This window comes from Gracilinanus agilis, chromosome 2 (assembly GCF_016433145.1).
Source record: "Gracilinanus agilis isolate LMUSP501 chromosome 2, AgileGrace, whole genome shotgun sequence".
In the NCBI taxonomy this organism is placed as follows: domain Eukaryota; kingdom Metazoa; phylum Chordata; class Mammalia; order Didelphimorphia; family Didelphidae; genus Gracilinanus; species Gracilinanus agilis.
In genome coordinates, this window is record NC_058131.1 from 338,703,316 (window position 1) to 338,717,752 (window position 14,437).

General features: G+C 41.1%; 1 protein-coding gene, 1 long non-coding RNA gene and 1 other non-coding gene across 3 annotated transcripts in view; 1 reads left to right on the forward strand and 2 right to left on the reverse strand.

Annotated features, from left to right (window-relative positions):
* Positions 1 to 14,437, forward strand: part of RBL1 (RB transcriptional corepressor like 1) — a 76,391-nt gene that overhangs the window by 53,957 nt on the left and 7,997 nt on the right. The gene's annotated exons all lie outside the window — the stretch shown is intronic.
* LOC123237412 lies at positions 47 to 5,950 on the reverse strand. The gene is made up of 3 exons (XR_006505468.1): positions 5,765 to 5,950; positions 4,875 to 4,958; positions 47 to 2,739 (listed from the first exon to the last, which is right to left on the reverse strand). It is a non-coding gene; the product is annotated as an uncharacterized LOC123237412 (long non-coding RNA).
* LOC123238456 lies at positions 5,130 to 5,263 on the reverse strand. Its single transcript, XR_006505620.1, has one exon. It is a non-coding gene; the product is annotated as a small nucleolar RNA SNORA71 (small nucleolar RNA).

Here is a 14,437-nt window from a genome sequence, read left to right on the forward strand (position 1 = left end):
GGGATAGGGGAGACACCTACTACTTCCCAGAGCAACTCATTCCCTTTTGGGACAGCTCTAATAGTTAGGAAGTTGGGCTGAAATCTACCTTTGTGCAGCTTCCATCTGTAGTAGCTGATTCTACTTTCTGGGCCCAAATAGAAGAGGTATAATTTTCCTACCACGTGATAGCCCTTTACTTACTCATACTGTTCCTCCTAAATTTTCTCTTCTGGATAAAAATCCTATATTCTTTCCACTCACTTTTATAACATGGTCTCCAATTTCCTTCTCATACAAACCATCTTCTTTTGGACTTGCTTCAACTTATCATTAGGCATCCTTGATGAAATTTTGGTCACTATTTTCCTTTCTAAGTGCTCACAATGTAATTCTTAAGCTCTAGCATTGCTAGGAATTGAAGTAATTCTACTAGCTATCATTAGGGATATACAGTCCTCTATGAACAAAGAAGCCATTATTCATACATCTTTTAAGCTTTATTCAGAAATTGAAATCTTGTTCCCAGATAGTAGTTTCTTAATCCAATAATTCACTTCCTAAATTTGAATTTTCTTTTGAAGCTTCTACTTTAATCAGTAAGTGATGAAAATGCACATCTCCTTAGTTTCCAGTTTTTTTGCCAGACTTTATAAATTCTTTGCAATGCTTCCTAGGTTCCTTTTAATGGTCTAATTTCTCTCTATCTCTATGAATCAAGAGTGGGGACTTGCTTCAAAGCTGTGTGACCTTGGTCATCGCATCTGATACTTCCCATCACATTCTTGATAACATTACCCAGGAAGATACCAAAGTTCTCTATTGCTCTGTTGGTACCCCTCTGCAGGAAGTGACTGCTAGTCTCATTGCTGACCTCAAATGAGTGACTTCTTTTCTGGTGGGATCTTAGGATCCACATTATTCTTTGGGCCATAAGAAACTGCTTTCTACTAAGGATTTGGTTCCCCACTATGTGGGAAGTGCTTTATACTTAATTCAGGTCCTTTTTTTTACCCATTTGCCCAACTCTCCCAATTTTTGAATGGAGGTTAGGGCCTCTGTCTTCATCTCACTGTCTCCTTAAAGAACTTCCCATTCTTTTACAGGATACTTTTTTTCTCCCCAATCTACTGGGGATAAATTCTTCTAAGCTATCATGGCAATCTGTTTGCCACACCTCACTCTTTAGTGGCTCAAGAATGAGACTCTATCCTAGGCTCACCTCAGAAGTTACTAGATTCCCACCAAGTCTTTATACAAATAGCTGTCCTCAGCTACCTCATGGGGGTCTAAAGCTGGAGATACTGGCTCATTTTCTCTAAATTTACTCCCAAAGCATTAAGGCTAGCACATCCACATCTTTGCTGGGGTTCCAGTTTATTCATTCTAAGGCCTTGAACCAGGTTGTTCTTAATTCATTTACTTCTGTACTAGATTTTAAGTTAACACTGCTGCCAGCAGTGTTTGCCCTATACTCAAACCTTTCAGATCTCTTAAAAAACCCAGTATGGTACAGCAAAAGGCATGGTAAATCTACAGTGAGACACTGTACTTATGTTAAGGAGTTTGGGAGATAGCTACCCCCCATCACCTCTTCTCAGACTTGTCCAAGGTCACACAGCTTTGAAGCAAGTCCTTATATTCACTTTAAGTCACCTTTTAAACTAAAATGGTTTTAGTTAACATTTATGAAAACATTTTGTGTAGTATCTACACCTTGTAGGTGAAGATACACCATTATTATTTTAAGTGTACATATCTATAACTATAACCATTGGCCTTATAACTGACAGCATGCAAAAAGCCCATGCTCATACAGGATCCTTTTAGTTTAAAAAGCTTAGATAAGATTTAAAAACTGTTTATTCCTTTTGTCTTATTTCTTAATAATAAACCATTTAATTTTTTATATTTACCCCCTAAAAGTTGTACAACTGGAAGCATTTAAAACCTAACATTTTAAATTTCAGTGTTCTAAGTCAACAACTGCTAATGTGGGAATGACTTATGTAGGAAACATTATCAAAGTAAACCTATTAAGTATCCAAGAATAAGTTCCAAGTATTTGAAATATATAGCATTAAAAGGACCTAGTAAAATATCCAGTTTTATCTAGATCACCATTTCAGTTTCATTATAGTCATCTTCAAAGACTTTAAAGACATCAGGCAAATTTGCCATCCATTTTTTTTCTTAATAAAGAAATCCACACAAACATGGTGTTTTCTAAATACTACATAATTTATTTTTAATTGAAAAGTTTATTAGTACAACTTGTTATGGGCTAAATTTTTTTGTGGATTTATCTAGAATTGGTCAACATTTCCCAAACATTTTTGCAAGATACAACCTAAATTCCACAAATTCTGAGGAAACAATTTATTCCAAATGGAAATTAATGATAAGATATCATCATAATGAGTTTTATAACTTAGATGCATGCCTAGCAGGGCCTATCCTAGAGTGGGGATTGTGGTCAGGGAAGCCTTTGTGCTTACTGGTAGATATCATGGGGGAAAAAAAGTAAATTAGCCTCCTAGATCCAAATAACCAATCCTTTGTTCCTCATGGTGTTTCAGCGTGGTTTGAATCTGGTCTATCAGGACAAGAATCCAGTTCATAACCAGGCTTCTTAACTTCCTGTTAACTCTGTTCTCATCTGTCCTAAGTAACAAGAGACAGACAAGAATCCCAGATCCTGAGGTATACAACACCCACTTCTTCTTGATGTTTTATGAAGCAGGTCATATAAGTTGGGTCCTGAAACAAAGAAAAAACAAGTGGACTCATGAAATGTAATTACAAGTAATTACATGCCTACTAAGAGCCTACAAGCCAGGAGTCTCTTCAGTTACTTTAATAACCTAAAACCTGACCTAAGGCCTACAAACAAAAAAAAAATCTGATCCCGTCCTATGCGAGGGGTCACATTTTCCTCAAAATCAACTTTCAATCATCTGAAGTCTGTTATGGGCACAAAGCATTGACTGAGACATTTGGAAAGAAAGGAACTTAAATTACAAAAATATTTTTAATTATTTCAATATTCTTGGCTTCCTTTGCAACCCTATATTTTATGTACTTAACTTCTGCCTATTTTATTTTAGAGATTGCTGTATAAAACTAATTACAGCCAGAAGCTACAGTAGAGTAGGGACCTTCAGGCATACTTAGCAATTTCATTTTTCTAGAGGGTTACTTCACAGGGACCTCTACTGGGTCAAGCATGCATGTCACTTATCACTATTTTGCAGCTTTACAACACTTCAAAAATCCACTTCTCTGCTTTCCAGAGATGAGGCTTCTCAAGAATCAAGTACACTCCAGAGTTCAATGTATGCCTTACTATACCAACTCTCCAAGCCAGTCTATAATTTAGCAGTCTCCAAAGGGTGACCAAGAGGACTAACACCCCCAAATTAAGCTTTACTAAAGAAAACTAGCACCTATATTCATGACATTTATAGTTGGAAGGGACTGTGAGGTGTGGTGTGGTACAGTGGGCACTGCTGGGCCCAAAATCAGGAAGACAATCCTGAGTTCAAATATGGCCATGTTGGCTTAAGGCAAGGTTAAAATCCTATATTACAAGCCTTAGAAACTAACTGTGTGGCCCAGGCAAACCACTCTGATGGTTTGTCAAGAAAACTCCAAGACAGGGTAAGGAAGGTTTGACTGAACAAAATAGTTGATGGAGCATTTTCTTCAATCTGTGTGGACTTTATTATTAGTTCATATGCTCTTCTGAGAGGCATCACTACAGGATAGCCAGCCTTGAAGCCAACTAGGTTCCGTGACCTCTAAACTGAGAAGTAGTTGTGACTCTGGATAAATCATCTAGCTGGCTTATAAGCCAGGACTTGGCTGTGGATATAATGTAGTCTTTGTAAAAGCAGGCAGTGAGCTGGATTTGGCCCATCAACCAGTTTGCCTATCCCTGTAGAAAGCAGTTGCAGAGAACATGCCATCCTGCATGGAGTTTCCAATGAAAACACAGAACTAATGCCACTAACAGTTTATACACAAGGAAACTGAGGCTCACTGAAGTCTACAGGCATATCTCTGGGCACTCAACTGAAGAATTAAAAACCCAGGTCTTGGGGGGCAGCGGGATGGCTCAGTGGACAGAGGCAGACTCAGGACGTCCTGGTTTCAAAACTGGCCTCAGACACTTCCTAGCTATGTGATCCTGGGCAAGTCACTTCAACACCCCCCCCACACACCTTGCCTAGCCCTTACCACTCTTCTACCTTAGAACTGATACACAAGTATTGATTCTAAGATGGAAGGCAAGGGTTTAAAATTTAAAAAATCCAAGTCTTTTGAATTAAGTTTGGAGTCCTCTCAAAATAAGTCTGCAAACACAAGAAAAACATTTCTCTTATACAACCAAATCCACGTGGCAGGGCCAAGGGAGTGGTTTAGAAGAAACATGAAACTGAACCAAGTGTACAATTCCATAGAAACATCAAGGGGCAAAGCCAAGGTTTTGAAATTGGGTCCCTTGATTCTAAACAGCCCTCCTTGTTATACTTTAGACAGGACCTCAGCACAGCAAACACGAATCAACTATGGCAAGAGGTGTAGAGCACTGGGCCAGGAAAACCTAAGTTTAAAAACAAACCTCAGACATGCACCTAGGGCTCTAGTGAAAAGCAAATGCCCTAAAGCACCTAGCAGTGCCCCGCATGTAATAGGTTCTTAATAAATGCTCCTTCCCAGAATGAGTGACAAATCTAGAAATCTTAACACTTCCAAAGATCAGCATTTGAATTCTCTTTTTCCACTCATGCATTTCAGCTGTATTCCCAGCCCCTAACAGTTTGGGCTTAAGAATACTTCTTGATTCATTCCTCTGGCAGCAAAACTTTCAGGATAAGCAGAAACCACCTTACCTGTGTAAGTATCTTCCTGAGGCCATGCCTCTGGGAAGAAGATGGGGTTAACAGGTCAACCACAGGGGAGGCTGAAAAGGCCACCTAAAATAAAGGGAAAAACAAAAATGTCTGATTTTCCTAATATGCGACCGGCTGGCCCCCAGGCTTCCAAAATTTCCTCCAGCCAGTTCCTCCATCCCTTCCCTCCAGAGCTCTCACAGGCCTTTGCACCTGTCCTGCGGCACCAGGCATGGCTCCCTATTGAAGGGGAAGTGTGTGAAAGGTACAGGGTTTGCAAGGGCTGGATGCTGACCCTTCAAACACGGGAAAACCCTTTCAGGAGTTTCTCTTCCTGCACTATCAATGACCAGGTCACAGTTAGACCATAATCACTTTCGAATGCAGGGCCAGGGCGTCCCCGGCGCGGAGTGAGGGAATTCGTCCACGCAGATGGACCCACCCCGGCACATTACAGGTTTAATAAGAGCAAACCAAGGGGCTCGGATACCACACCTCCCAACCTTGCACCCCAAAACATGCACGTTCGTTCTTAGTAGCGGGGAGCCTCCGCTCCAACCCCGGTCTGGCCCAAGAATCCTCTCCCAATTCCTACCCAAGACGAGTTTTTTTGAGCCTGCGGACAACTCCTTGCTTCCCTAGAGCCAAACTCACATTAGAAAGTCCTTCCTTGATGGGTCTATCTTGGCAACTTCCACCCACCACGCTGCGCACTGCACTCCCATGCCATGGGCTGGTCAAGTCCCTCTTCCCCAAGCCTCGGGCAGGCCATGTTATCACGAGCGCTCCAATGCCTCCCCACCCCGCCCCCAGAAGCCCACAGAACCCGGGTCTGCCCCCACCCCCACTCCCCTGCGGGATCGCGCTTAGCCCGCGTTCTACATGCGCACCCTCGCCGCTGAGAGGTGGACGACGGGAGTCCAGTCTTGACGGGAGACAGGCCTGGCTCAGCTCTCACTACTTCTGTGCCGCAGAAACTCAGGTAGAATCAAGCCTACAGGAGCCAAGGGACCAGGGAGGGGCACATGGCAGGGGATGGTGAACACCCATGAGATCAAAGGCTGCAGCTAACTCCATAGCGGAACTGTGAAAGGAAGGAAAGGAGCCAGGGAGAGGACTTATAAAGCAAAACCTATGGCGTCACTTCCGCCTAGTCTGGGCAGGCGCAGGCCTGATGGATGGGCTACTGCGCCCTCTGCTGCACGGAAATGGGACATGCAAGGTTCCTTTCTCCTAGTCTTGTGGAAAGGGTGCCTGTCCTGGAGTCGGGATGACTCATCAATATGAGTCCACATCAAGCCTCCGAGACTTAGTAGTGGAATGACGGTGGGCAAGTCGTTTAACCCTGTTTGCCTAAGTTTCCACCTCAATCAAATGAGCTGGTCAAGGAAATGGCAAACCGCTCCAGTATCTTTGCCAAGAAAACCCCAAATGGGGTCACAGAGTCCAACACAACTGCTCCTTGGGATGAGAGTGGAAGGGGCTTGTTCCGCCAATCCCCAGATTGTTTCCTGGTAAGCGGAGAAGGAGGGGCCTGTCTGTGTGAACACACTCAGGCAGCTCTACTTGCAAACATCTATATGAGATGTAGACATCTGTCAGTTCTTTCAGTTTTGAAAAATTTAGTTCGTCAGAGCCAGGTGATTTGAGTTCATCAATAGAGGCCCCCTTAATACTTCCTAATCAATTTTAGTGATCAACTCCCTATTGGCCATTTTTATTGTGGCATTTGCATTTGCAGAGTAAAAGAACTCCAGCTTGTCTGCTTATCCCTTCTTGGAATCTCATTTTTCTCCACTGTAGCTAAAAACAAAACAAAACAAAAGCCAAACAACGAAACAACTAGTTTTTGTTTTGTTTTGTTTTGGTTTTTTACTCATTTGTACAAAAATACTTAGAGCAACTCCTTTTGTCCAGATTTCTTAAAATTTTATTTTTATCATCTTGCAAAATACATTTCCATATCAGCCATTGATGTAAGAGCAAAGTCATTTATAACCAAAACCCCAAAATAAAACCAAAGGTACACTGATGTGAAAGACTCCAACAGTTCTTTCTCTGGAGATGGATAGCATTCCCCATCATAAGTCCTTCAGGATTGTCCCAGATCAGTGCACTGCTGAGAGCAGCCAAGTTCTCACAGGTAATAGCCAATAGGTAATCACTGTATAGTATTGCTGTATCTGTGTTCAGTGTTCTCCCAGTTCTGCTTATTTCACTCAGCATCCGTTCATGCACATCTTTCCAGCTTTTCTGACATAGCAGCTATTTTTGTAATAGCCAATTGGATACTAAAGGGGTAATTAACACTCACCACTCTGGAAGTGGCTGATCAAATGATGTCTTATAAATGGAATGGAAAATGATTGCGCCAGAAGAAACCATGAAAGGGAGAGTTTCAAGAAACCTGGGAAGGCTTTTATGAAATGAAGAGAAAAAGTGAGTGGAACTGGGAAGATCAAAATTTATAGAGTAATAAAACTGTGAGGAAAAACAGCCTTGATGAGTTAAGAATTCCAACTTAGATTCCCGAAGTTTGCTGCCCACCTGGTGAAGTTCACACTCAAGGTATAGACTAGGACATCCATTTTCAGAAATGTTTGTCCTTGACTGTGCATATTGGTTAAAATTTTTTGTTTTTCTGTTTGTTTGGGTTTGTTGTTTTTTTCCTCCTTGGGATGAGGAGAAGGGTTGGAGGGAGAGGAGAATAGCAACAGGATTCTACTCCCCCCCCCCCAAAAAAAAAAAGTTACTGAGTATTTAAAAAAGATGTACAATAGGGGGCAACTCAGCAGATTGAGAACCAGGCCCAGAGACAGGAGGTCCTGGGTTCAAATCTGGCCTCAGACACTTCCTAGCTATGTGACCCTGGGCAAGTCACTTGATCCCCATTGCCTAGCCCTTACCACTCTTCTGCCTTAGAACCAATACACAGTATTGATTCTAAGACGGAAGGTAAGTTTAAAAAAAAAAGATGGTCATTAAAAAAAGGTCAGAAGGAAACATAAACAAGAAAGCTTTAAAATTTTCTTGTTGAATTTAATATATACTCAAAAGGAACAGCAAGCTGAATATAATAGATTCTCCTTTTCTATTCTACATTGCATTTGTGAAGTGAGTTACCTCAGAAAATGAGTCCAGACACCAGAAGTTCAAATTAGTGGAACCAATATTTATTTATTAATCTGTTGATTAATAAACTTAATAAACATATTGATTAATAAACTATTGATTAATAAATTAATAAACAACTTTCCTATTGAGAGCTGCCCCAAACTGAAATTACAATGTAGTTTTTATAAGGTTCAAGATACAAAGAAAATAATGTTCATTACTGAGACATAACCTTGAAGCAAACTTTTATCGTCTGGAAGCTATCTTGACTAGTAGCCGGGCTCTGGGACTTTCCACCGTATATCTTATCCTGGACTGTGAGGCAGCTATAGGGAGTTTCTCATGAATCCTGAGCTGACTGACCTTCACAGAAAAGCTCATTTCTGATTTTTACTTTTCGCCAGGGAAAAACAGGTTTTCTGGACAATGACTTCACTTCATATGGAAATTTAATTTTTTAAATGTGAAGAATGAAATATTATGTTGTATTGTAATATGTTATATTATGACATATTATAAAAACCCTTTTGTGGTCTGTAGCTTCCCTTGACACAAATGAGCTTCAGCGCAATCTAAAGCTTTGTGCTCCGAACACTATTTTTACAGTCTCATGCCATGGTTTTCTAGTCATTCTGAGTTTCCGATCCTTACTTCAATCCTTTGTATTTACCTATTTTGAATCTAAGTTGGTTGATGAGATTCCCTGTGCATTCATGTCATTATCATTTTAAAACTTAATTTATTTGTGTGGAGGGTGTTTTCCTTATTTTTCTTTAAATCCTTACCTGTCTTAGAACCAATAGGTAAAAGAGTGGTAAGGGTTAGGCAATGGGGGGCTAGTGACTTGCCCAGGGTCACACAGCTAGGAAGTGTCTGAGGTCAGATTTGAACCCAGGACCTGTCTCTCCATCCACTGAGTTAAGCTTGGGGGCTGGGCTGGGTATCATTTTGAACTTGACAGACATTATGATCATTTCCATGTAGAAGGAAAAGGTAAAGTATTGTCTGGCAAATTGCATATGTCCTCACTTAGGTTTTTAAAAGCCCATCCCAAATTCAGCACATCAGCTACCCAATCTGGCCTGTGTTCACCTCCAAACCCCACTCTCTGTTCTCTTCTGTTCCCTTTAAAAAAAAAAAAAAAGAATGTTTAATTGCACATAGGACCCTTCAGCTGCATCCCATTGAGGCCATTGTTTCCCTTCAGGTACCCAGAATGCCACGGAGGAGAGTCTTGGGTTCTCCTGGGGCCACCATCTGCAGAACGGGGCCCCCGGATTATCTAATTTTAAGGGAACTAATCTTCCAAAATGGACACGTGCCTTAAAAATATTACAGCAAAGGGGGCAGCTGGGTAGCTCAGTGGATTGAGAGCCAGGCCTAGAGATGGGAGGTCCTTGGTTCAAATCTGACCTTAGACACTTCCCAGCTATGTGACCCTGGGCAAGTCACTTGACCCCCATTGCCTACCCTTACCACTCTTCTGCCTTGGAGCCAATACACAGTAATGACTCCAAGATGGAAGGTAAGGGTTTAAAAAAAAAATTAGATAACTCAACCGCCAGATTCATTTTACAGTTTGGGTACTCATAGATTGATGTCTACCTCAATGGGTTAAAAGCAAACAAAGAAAGTTGGAGGAATTCTGCCTTGGAACCAATACTTAGCATGGACAGAAGGTGAGGGTTTTAAATATATATATATTCCTGCAGAGAAACTCTGGATACTAATACTAAAATCGATGACATCTGACAAAAAAGATTCAGACTTCACAAGATCATCTGAAATATGGGTCTGTTATCGAATTATTGACCAAAGAACTTCCCTTACCCAAGGATAGGCAACCATCACAATGAGGAAGTCATTTAAAAGCTTAGCATTTTGAATACAAAGAATACATTTTTTTCCCTTAGCAATGCTTAAAAGATACTCAATCTAGTCCTTTTAGATTTGTTGATAAATTCAATGATAAATATTTAGAAGCTTCTTTTTTTTTTTCTTTTTTTGAACCCTCACCTTCCACCTTAGAATCAATACTGTGTATTTGTTCCAAAGAAGACTGGTAAGGGCTGGGCAATGGGGGTTAAGTGACTTGTCCAGGATCACATAAGTCGGGAAATGTCTAAGGTCACATAGGAACCTAGGATCTCCAGGTTCCAAGCCTGGCCCTCTATTCACTGAGCCATCTAGTTGCCCCAGCTATGCTCTTTTTTAATTTAAACCCTTATCTTCCATCTTAGAATCACTACTGTATATTGGTTCCAAGGCAGAAGAGTAGTAAGGGGAAGTGTCTGAGGCCAAATTTAAACCCAGGACCTCCTGTCTCTGGACCTGGCTCTCTATTCACTGAACCCTCTCAGCATCCCCCCAGCTGTGCCTTTTTGAAAATACTTAGTACTGATTCCAAGACAGAAGGTAAAGGATAAAAACAAGGCACATCATTTATCTCTTTAAGGTAAAGATGACATTCTAAAAAATTAATGAGAAAGTCACCTCTTTTGAAAGAAAGTTGTGGTATAGAAAGAACGTTTTAAAAATTTGTTGTTGCTGTTGTTGTTTAGTCAGGTCCAACTCTTCATGATCCCATGGACCAGGGGATTTTCTTGGCAAAGATTTAGGAGTGGTTTTCCATTTATTTCTCCATTAGCAAAGAGAGGTTAAGTGACTTGCCCAAGGACCCACTGCTAGGATGTTTCTGAGGCTGGATATTTATTCAGATCTTCCTTACTCCAAGCTGTAAGAAGCAGGGCAAGCCAGGCATTTTTGGAACTGAGAGATGGAACACGGAAGGGAGCCTGGACTTCTGAGAGGAGCTGGCCCCTGGAGCCCATCAATTTGCCTTGGACATTGCCTTTCTATATTCCCCTTTAGTTAGCAACAATTCTAGATGTAGGACTATCATTTGGGGATTGGGTCAGAGAAGTTGGGATTTTGGGGAATGCAGAAGTATCTCTGCTAATACCCTGCCCATTTTGAAAATAGATATTTGGAAATGCTTCCCTTTTTTTGTGGATTTGTTGCCAAAAATATTACCTTCAAAAACTCTTCATTTGCATATGTAAAAAATTTAGAAAGAGGGGCAGCTGGTTGGCTTAGTGGATTGAGAACTAGGCCCAGAGACCTGAGATGTGGTCAGACCTGTGCTTTAGGAAGATTACTTTGAGAACATTACAGAATAGAAAATGGATAATTTTGATTAAATTAAAAGGCAATTGTATATACAAACCAACGCAGCCAAGATTTTAAGGAAAGCAGAAAATTGGGGGAAATTTTTTTTACAGCAAGTTTCTCTGATAAAGGCCTCATTTCTCAAACATACTGAGTCAAATTTATAAGAATACAAGAAAAGGCTGTGAACAGATAGTTTTCAGAAGAAGAAATCAAAAGTCACATGAAAAATGCTCTAAATCACAGTTGATTAGAGATATGCAAGTAAAAACAACTCTGAGATACTTCCTCAAACCTATCAGATTGGCTAATATGGCAGAAAAGGAAAATGACAGATGTTGGGGGTGATGAATGTGGCAAAATTGGGGCACTGATACATTGTTGGTGGATCTAACCATTGTGGAGGGTAACTTGGAACTTTTCCCAAAGGGTTACAAAACCATGCATAACCTTTGATCCAGTAATACCACTATTGGGTCTATAATTCAAAAAAAAGAGAAAAATATGGGGAAAATATACAAAAATATTTATAGCAACTCTTTTTGTGGTGACAAAGAATTGGAAATTGAGGAGATGCTCATCAATTGGAGAAATTTTGAATGAGTCGTAGTATATGATTATAATGGAAAACTATTGTGCTATAAGAAATGACAAGTAAGATGCTTTCAGAAAGACCTGGAAATAATTTATATGAACTGATGCAAAGTGAAGTGAGCAGAACCAGAAGCACATTATACACAAATAACAGTGATATTGCATGATGATTAATTGTGTGAATGACTTAGTTATTCTTAGCAATACAACGATTTAAGACAATTCCAAAGGATTTGTGATGAAAAATGCTATCTATCTCCAGAGAAAGAATTACTGGAGATCAAAGCATACTTTTTTTTAAACTTTGTTTTTCTTGTGGGTTTTTTTTGGTCAGTTTTCTTTCACACTATGACTAATATGGAAATGGATTTTACACGACTGTACTGGTATAACATATCAAATTGCTTATGTTCTCAATGAGGAGGGAAGAGAAAGAAAGAAGAGAAGAATGGAATGAGAGAATATGAAACTCAAAATTTAAAAGAGTGGATGTTGAACATTTTTTACATATAATTGGAAAAAGATCAAATAATTTTTAAAAGTTCAAAAAGGAAGATTACTTTGGAAGTTGTGTTGAGGAAGGACTGGCAAACTAAAAAGAGTTGGAGTAGGGAGATCCTTTTGAAGATTATTCCAATAGTCCAGGTGGGAGATTTTGAGGGATCGAACTAGGGAGGTAACTATGTCCGGATGGAGAGAGAAGAATCAGAGAACCATCTTGGAAGTAGTAGACAAGGGAGTTGTGTTTTGAGTAGATGTAATAGGGGAAGTGAGGCCAATTGTCCCTTTAATAGCCAATTTCTGGCCATCTGCTCATGCTTTCATTGGAATTTGTTGGCTATTGAATCCACTCACAAGTGGTCTTCAGGGCTCCCAACATCCCTAGATTCAAAATTGCTCTCAAGATTACTGAAGGATCATCGCTCACTGAGGCTGGGCAGAATTAGGAGCCGCGTGTGGAATTTGCTATTTCAATGTAAGGAAAACTCAAGAGCTGCCTCTGAATGTCTGGGATGGCTCTATGAGGCAGCAGGCTCTACATTATTGCATACTTTCTAGGAGAGGCTGATTGATTGCTTTTGTTTTATTTCTTCTTCTTCTTTTTCTTCTTCTTCTTCTTTTTTTTTTTTTTTCCAATCAGGCATCCCCAGTAGGGCATGGGTTGACTTTGCTACTCCTTTCAATTCAGACCCTTCTGAGGGACCAATGAACAAAGCCCAGAGAAACCTGGGGGTTTGGGGGGATGACAAGCATTTATTAAGTACCTAGGTAGTATGTGCCAGGCACCGGGCTAAGCAGTTACAGATATCTCATGGAATCCCCACAACAATTCTGAGAGGTAGCTGTTATTACTAGCCCCATTTTGTGGTTGGGGAAACTGAGGCAGGCAGAAGTTAAGTGGCTGACTCTGACACAGACCGTGTGGGTGTGCCGTTGGGTCAGGCCCATCCCTCCCCAGGACTCATCTTTCTGCTTGTGTAAAATGTCTGTGCCCATCGGAGTTTGAAAAGTGACTCTCAGGCTTACAAGGAATATTTCAAATCAGATCTGTAAAGTGGGCTAGTACTTGTAGAACCTGCTGGGTTGTGTCACCTTATAGTGTTAGCATAGCAGGGCAAGCAGGAGATCTGCCCGGCCTGATTTTTATCCTTCAGTTTCCACGCATAACAAGGGAACAGATTCTTTGACCCAGAACCTCTGCCCTCCCTTCTCTCCCTGCTGGCTTGGGCTCGGATGCATCACAGAGCCGTCGTGGGGAAGGCGGCTCCTGCCCCTGCCTTGTTGTAGCGCTCCCTTTAAAGCCTCCTCATCTTCTGTGGCTTGTCTTCCCCCTCTACCGAGAAACCTCTAAAAGCTAGATTGTCAGCTTCCCTCTGGCCCAGGGACTGTCTCTTATTCTTCTTTGCATCTTTCTTTCTTTCATTTTTTTAAACCCTCATCTTCTGTCTTAGTATCAGTTCTGTGACAGAAGAATGACAAGGACTAGGCAACTGGGGTTAAGTGACTTGCCCAGGGTCACACAGCTAGGAAGTGGCCACAGTTGAACCCAGGTCTTTCCAACTCAGACCTGGAGCTCTATTCACTGTGCTACCTGTAAGAATTCAGCAAATAGTTGATACATTTCTGGACCCCCACGTTGCCCTTCATAGATTGGGTATATAGAACTGGAAACTTTCCAATGATCAATTAATACATTAAATTTTGCCGGCAATGTGCTAAGTGCTAGGGACACAAAAAGGGCCAAATGGCCAGCCCTGTCCTCAAGAAGGTAAGGAAATAGAGACAAAGCAAGCTCTCTACAGGATACATAAGTAGATCAAAAACAGAGGGAAGACATTGGAGTCATGAAGTCTGGGGAATCCTTCCAGAAAAAGAAGGGAGTTTTGTTGGGGCTTGATTGAAACCAGGGAGGTCAGGAGGGGAGCATCGTAAGCCAGAGAGAATGCCAGGAGCTGGAGGATGGGGCATCTTGTTTGGGGAACAGCATGAAGTCTAGCATCACTGGATTGAAGAGCATGTGGTGGGAAATAAGGTGGAAGAAGACTGGAAAGGTCGGAGGGGGATTAGGAAGGGCTTTGATCTCCAAATAGCATTCTGTATTCGATGCTGGAGGCAACAGGGAGTCAGTGGAGTTTTATCAGTGGGGGTGGGATGTGACATGGTCAGACTTACACTTTTAAGAATAT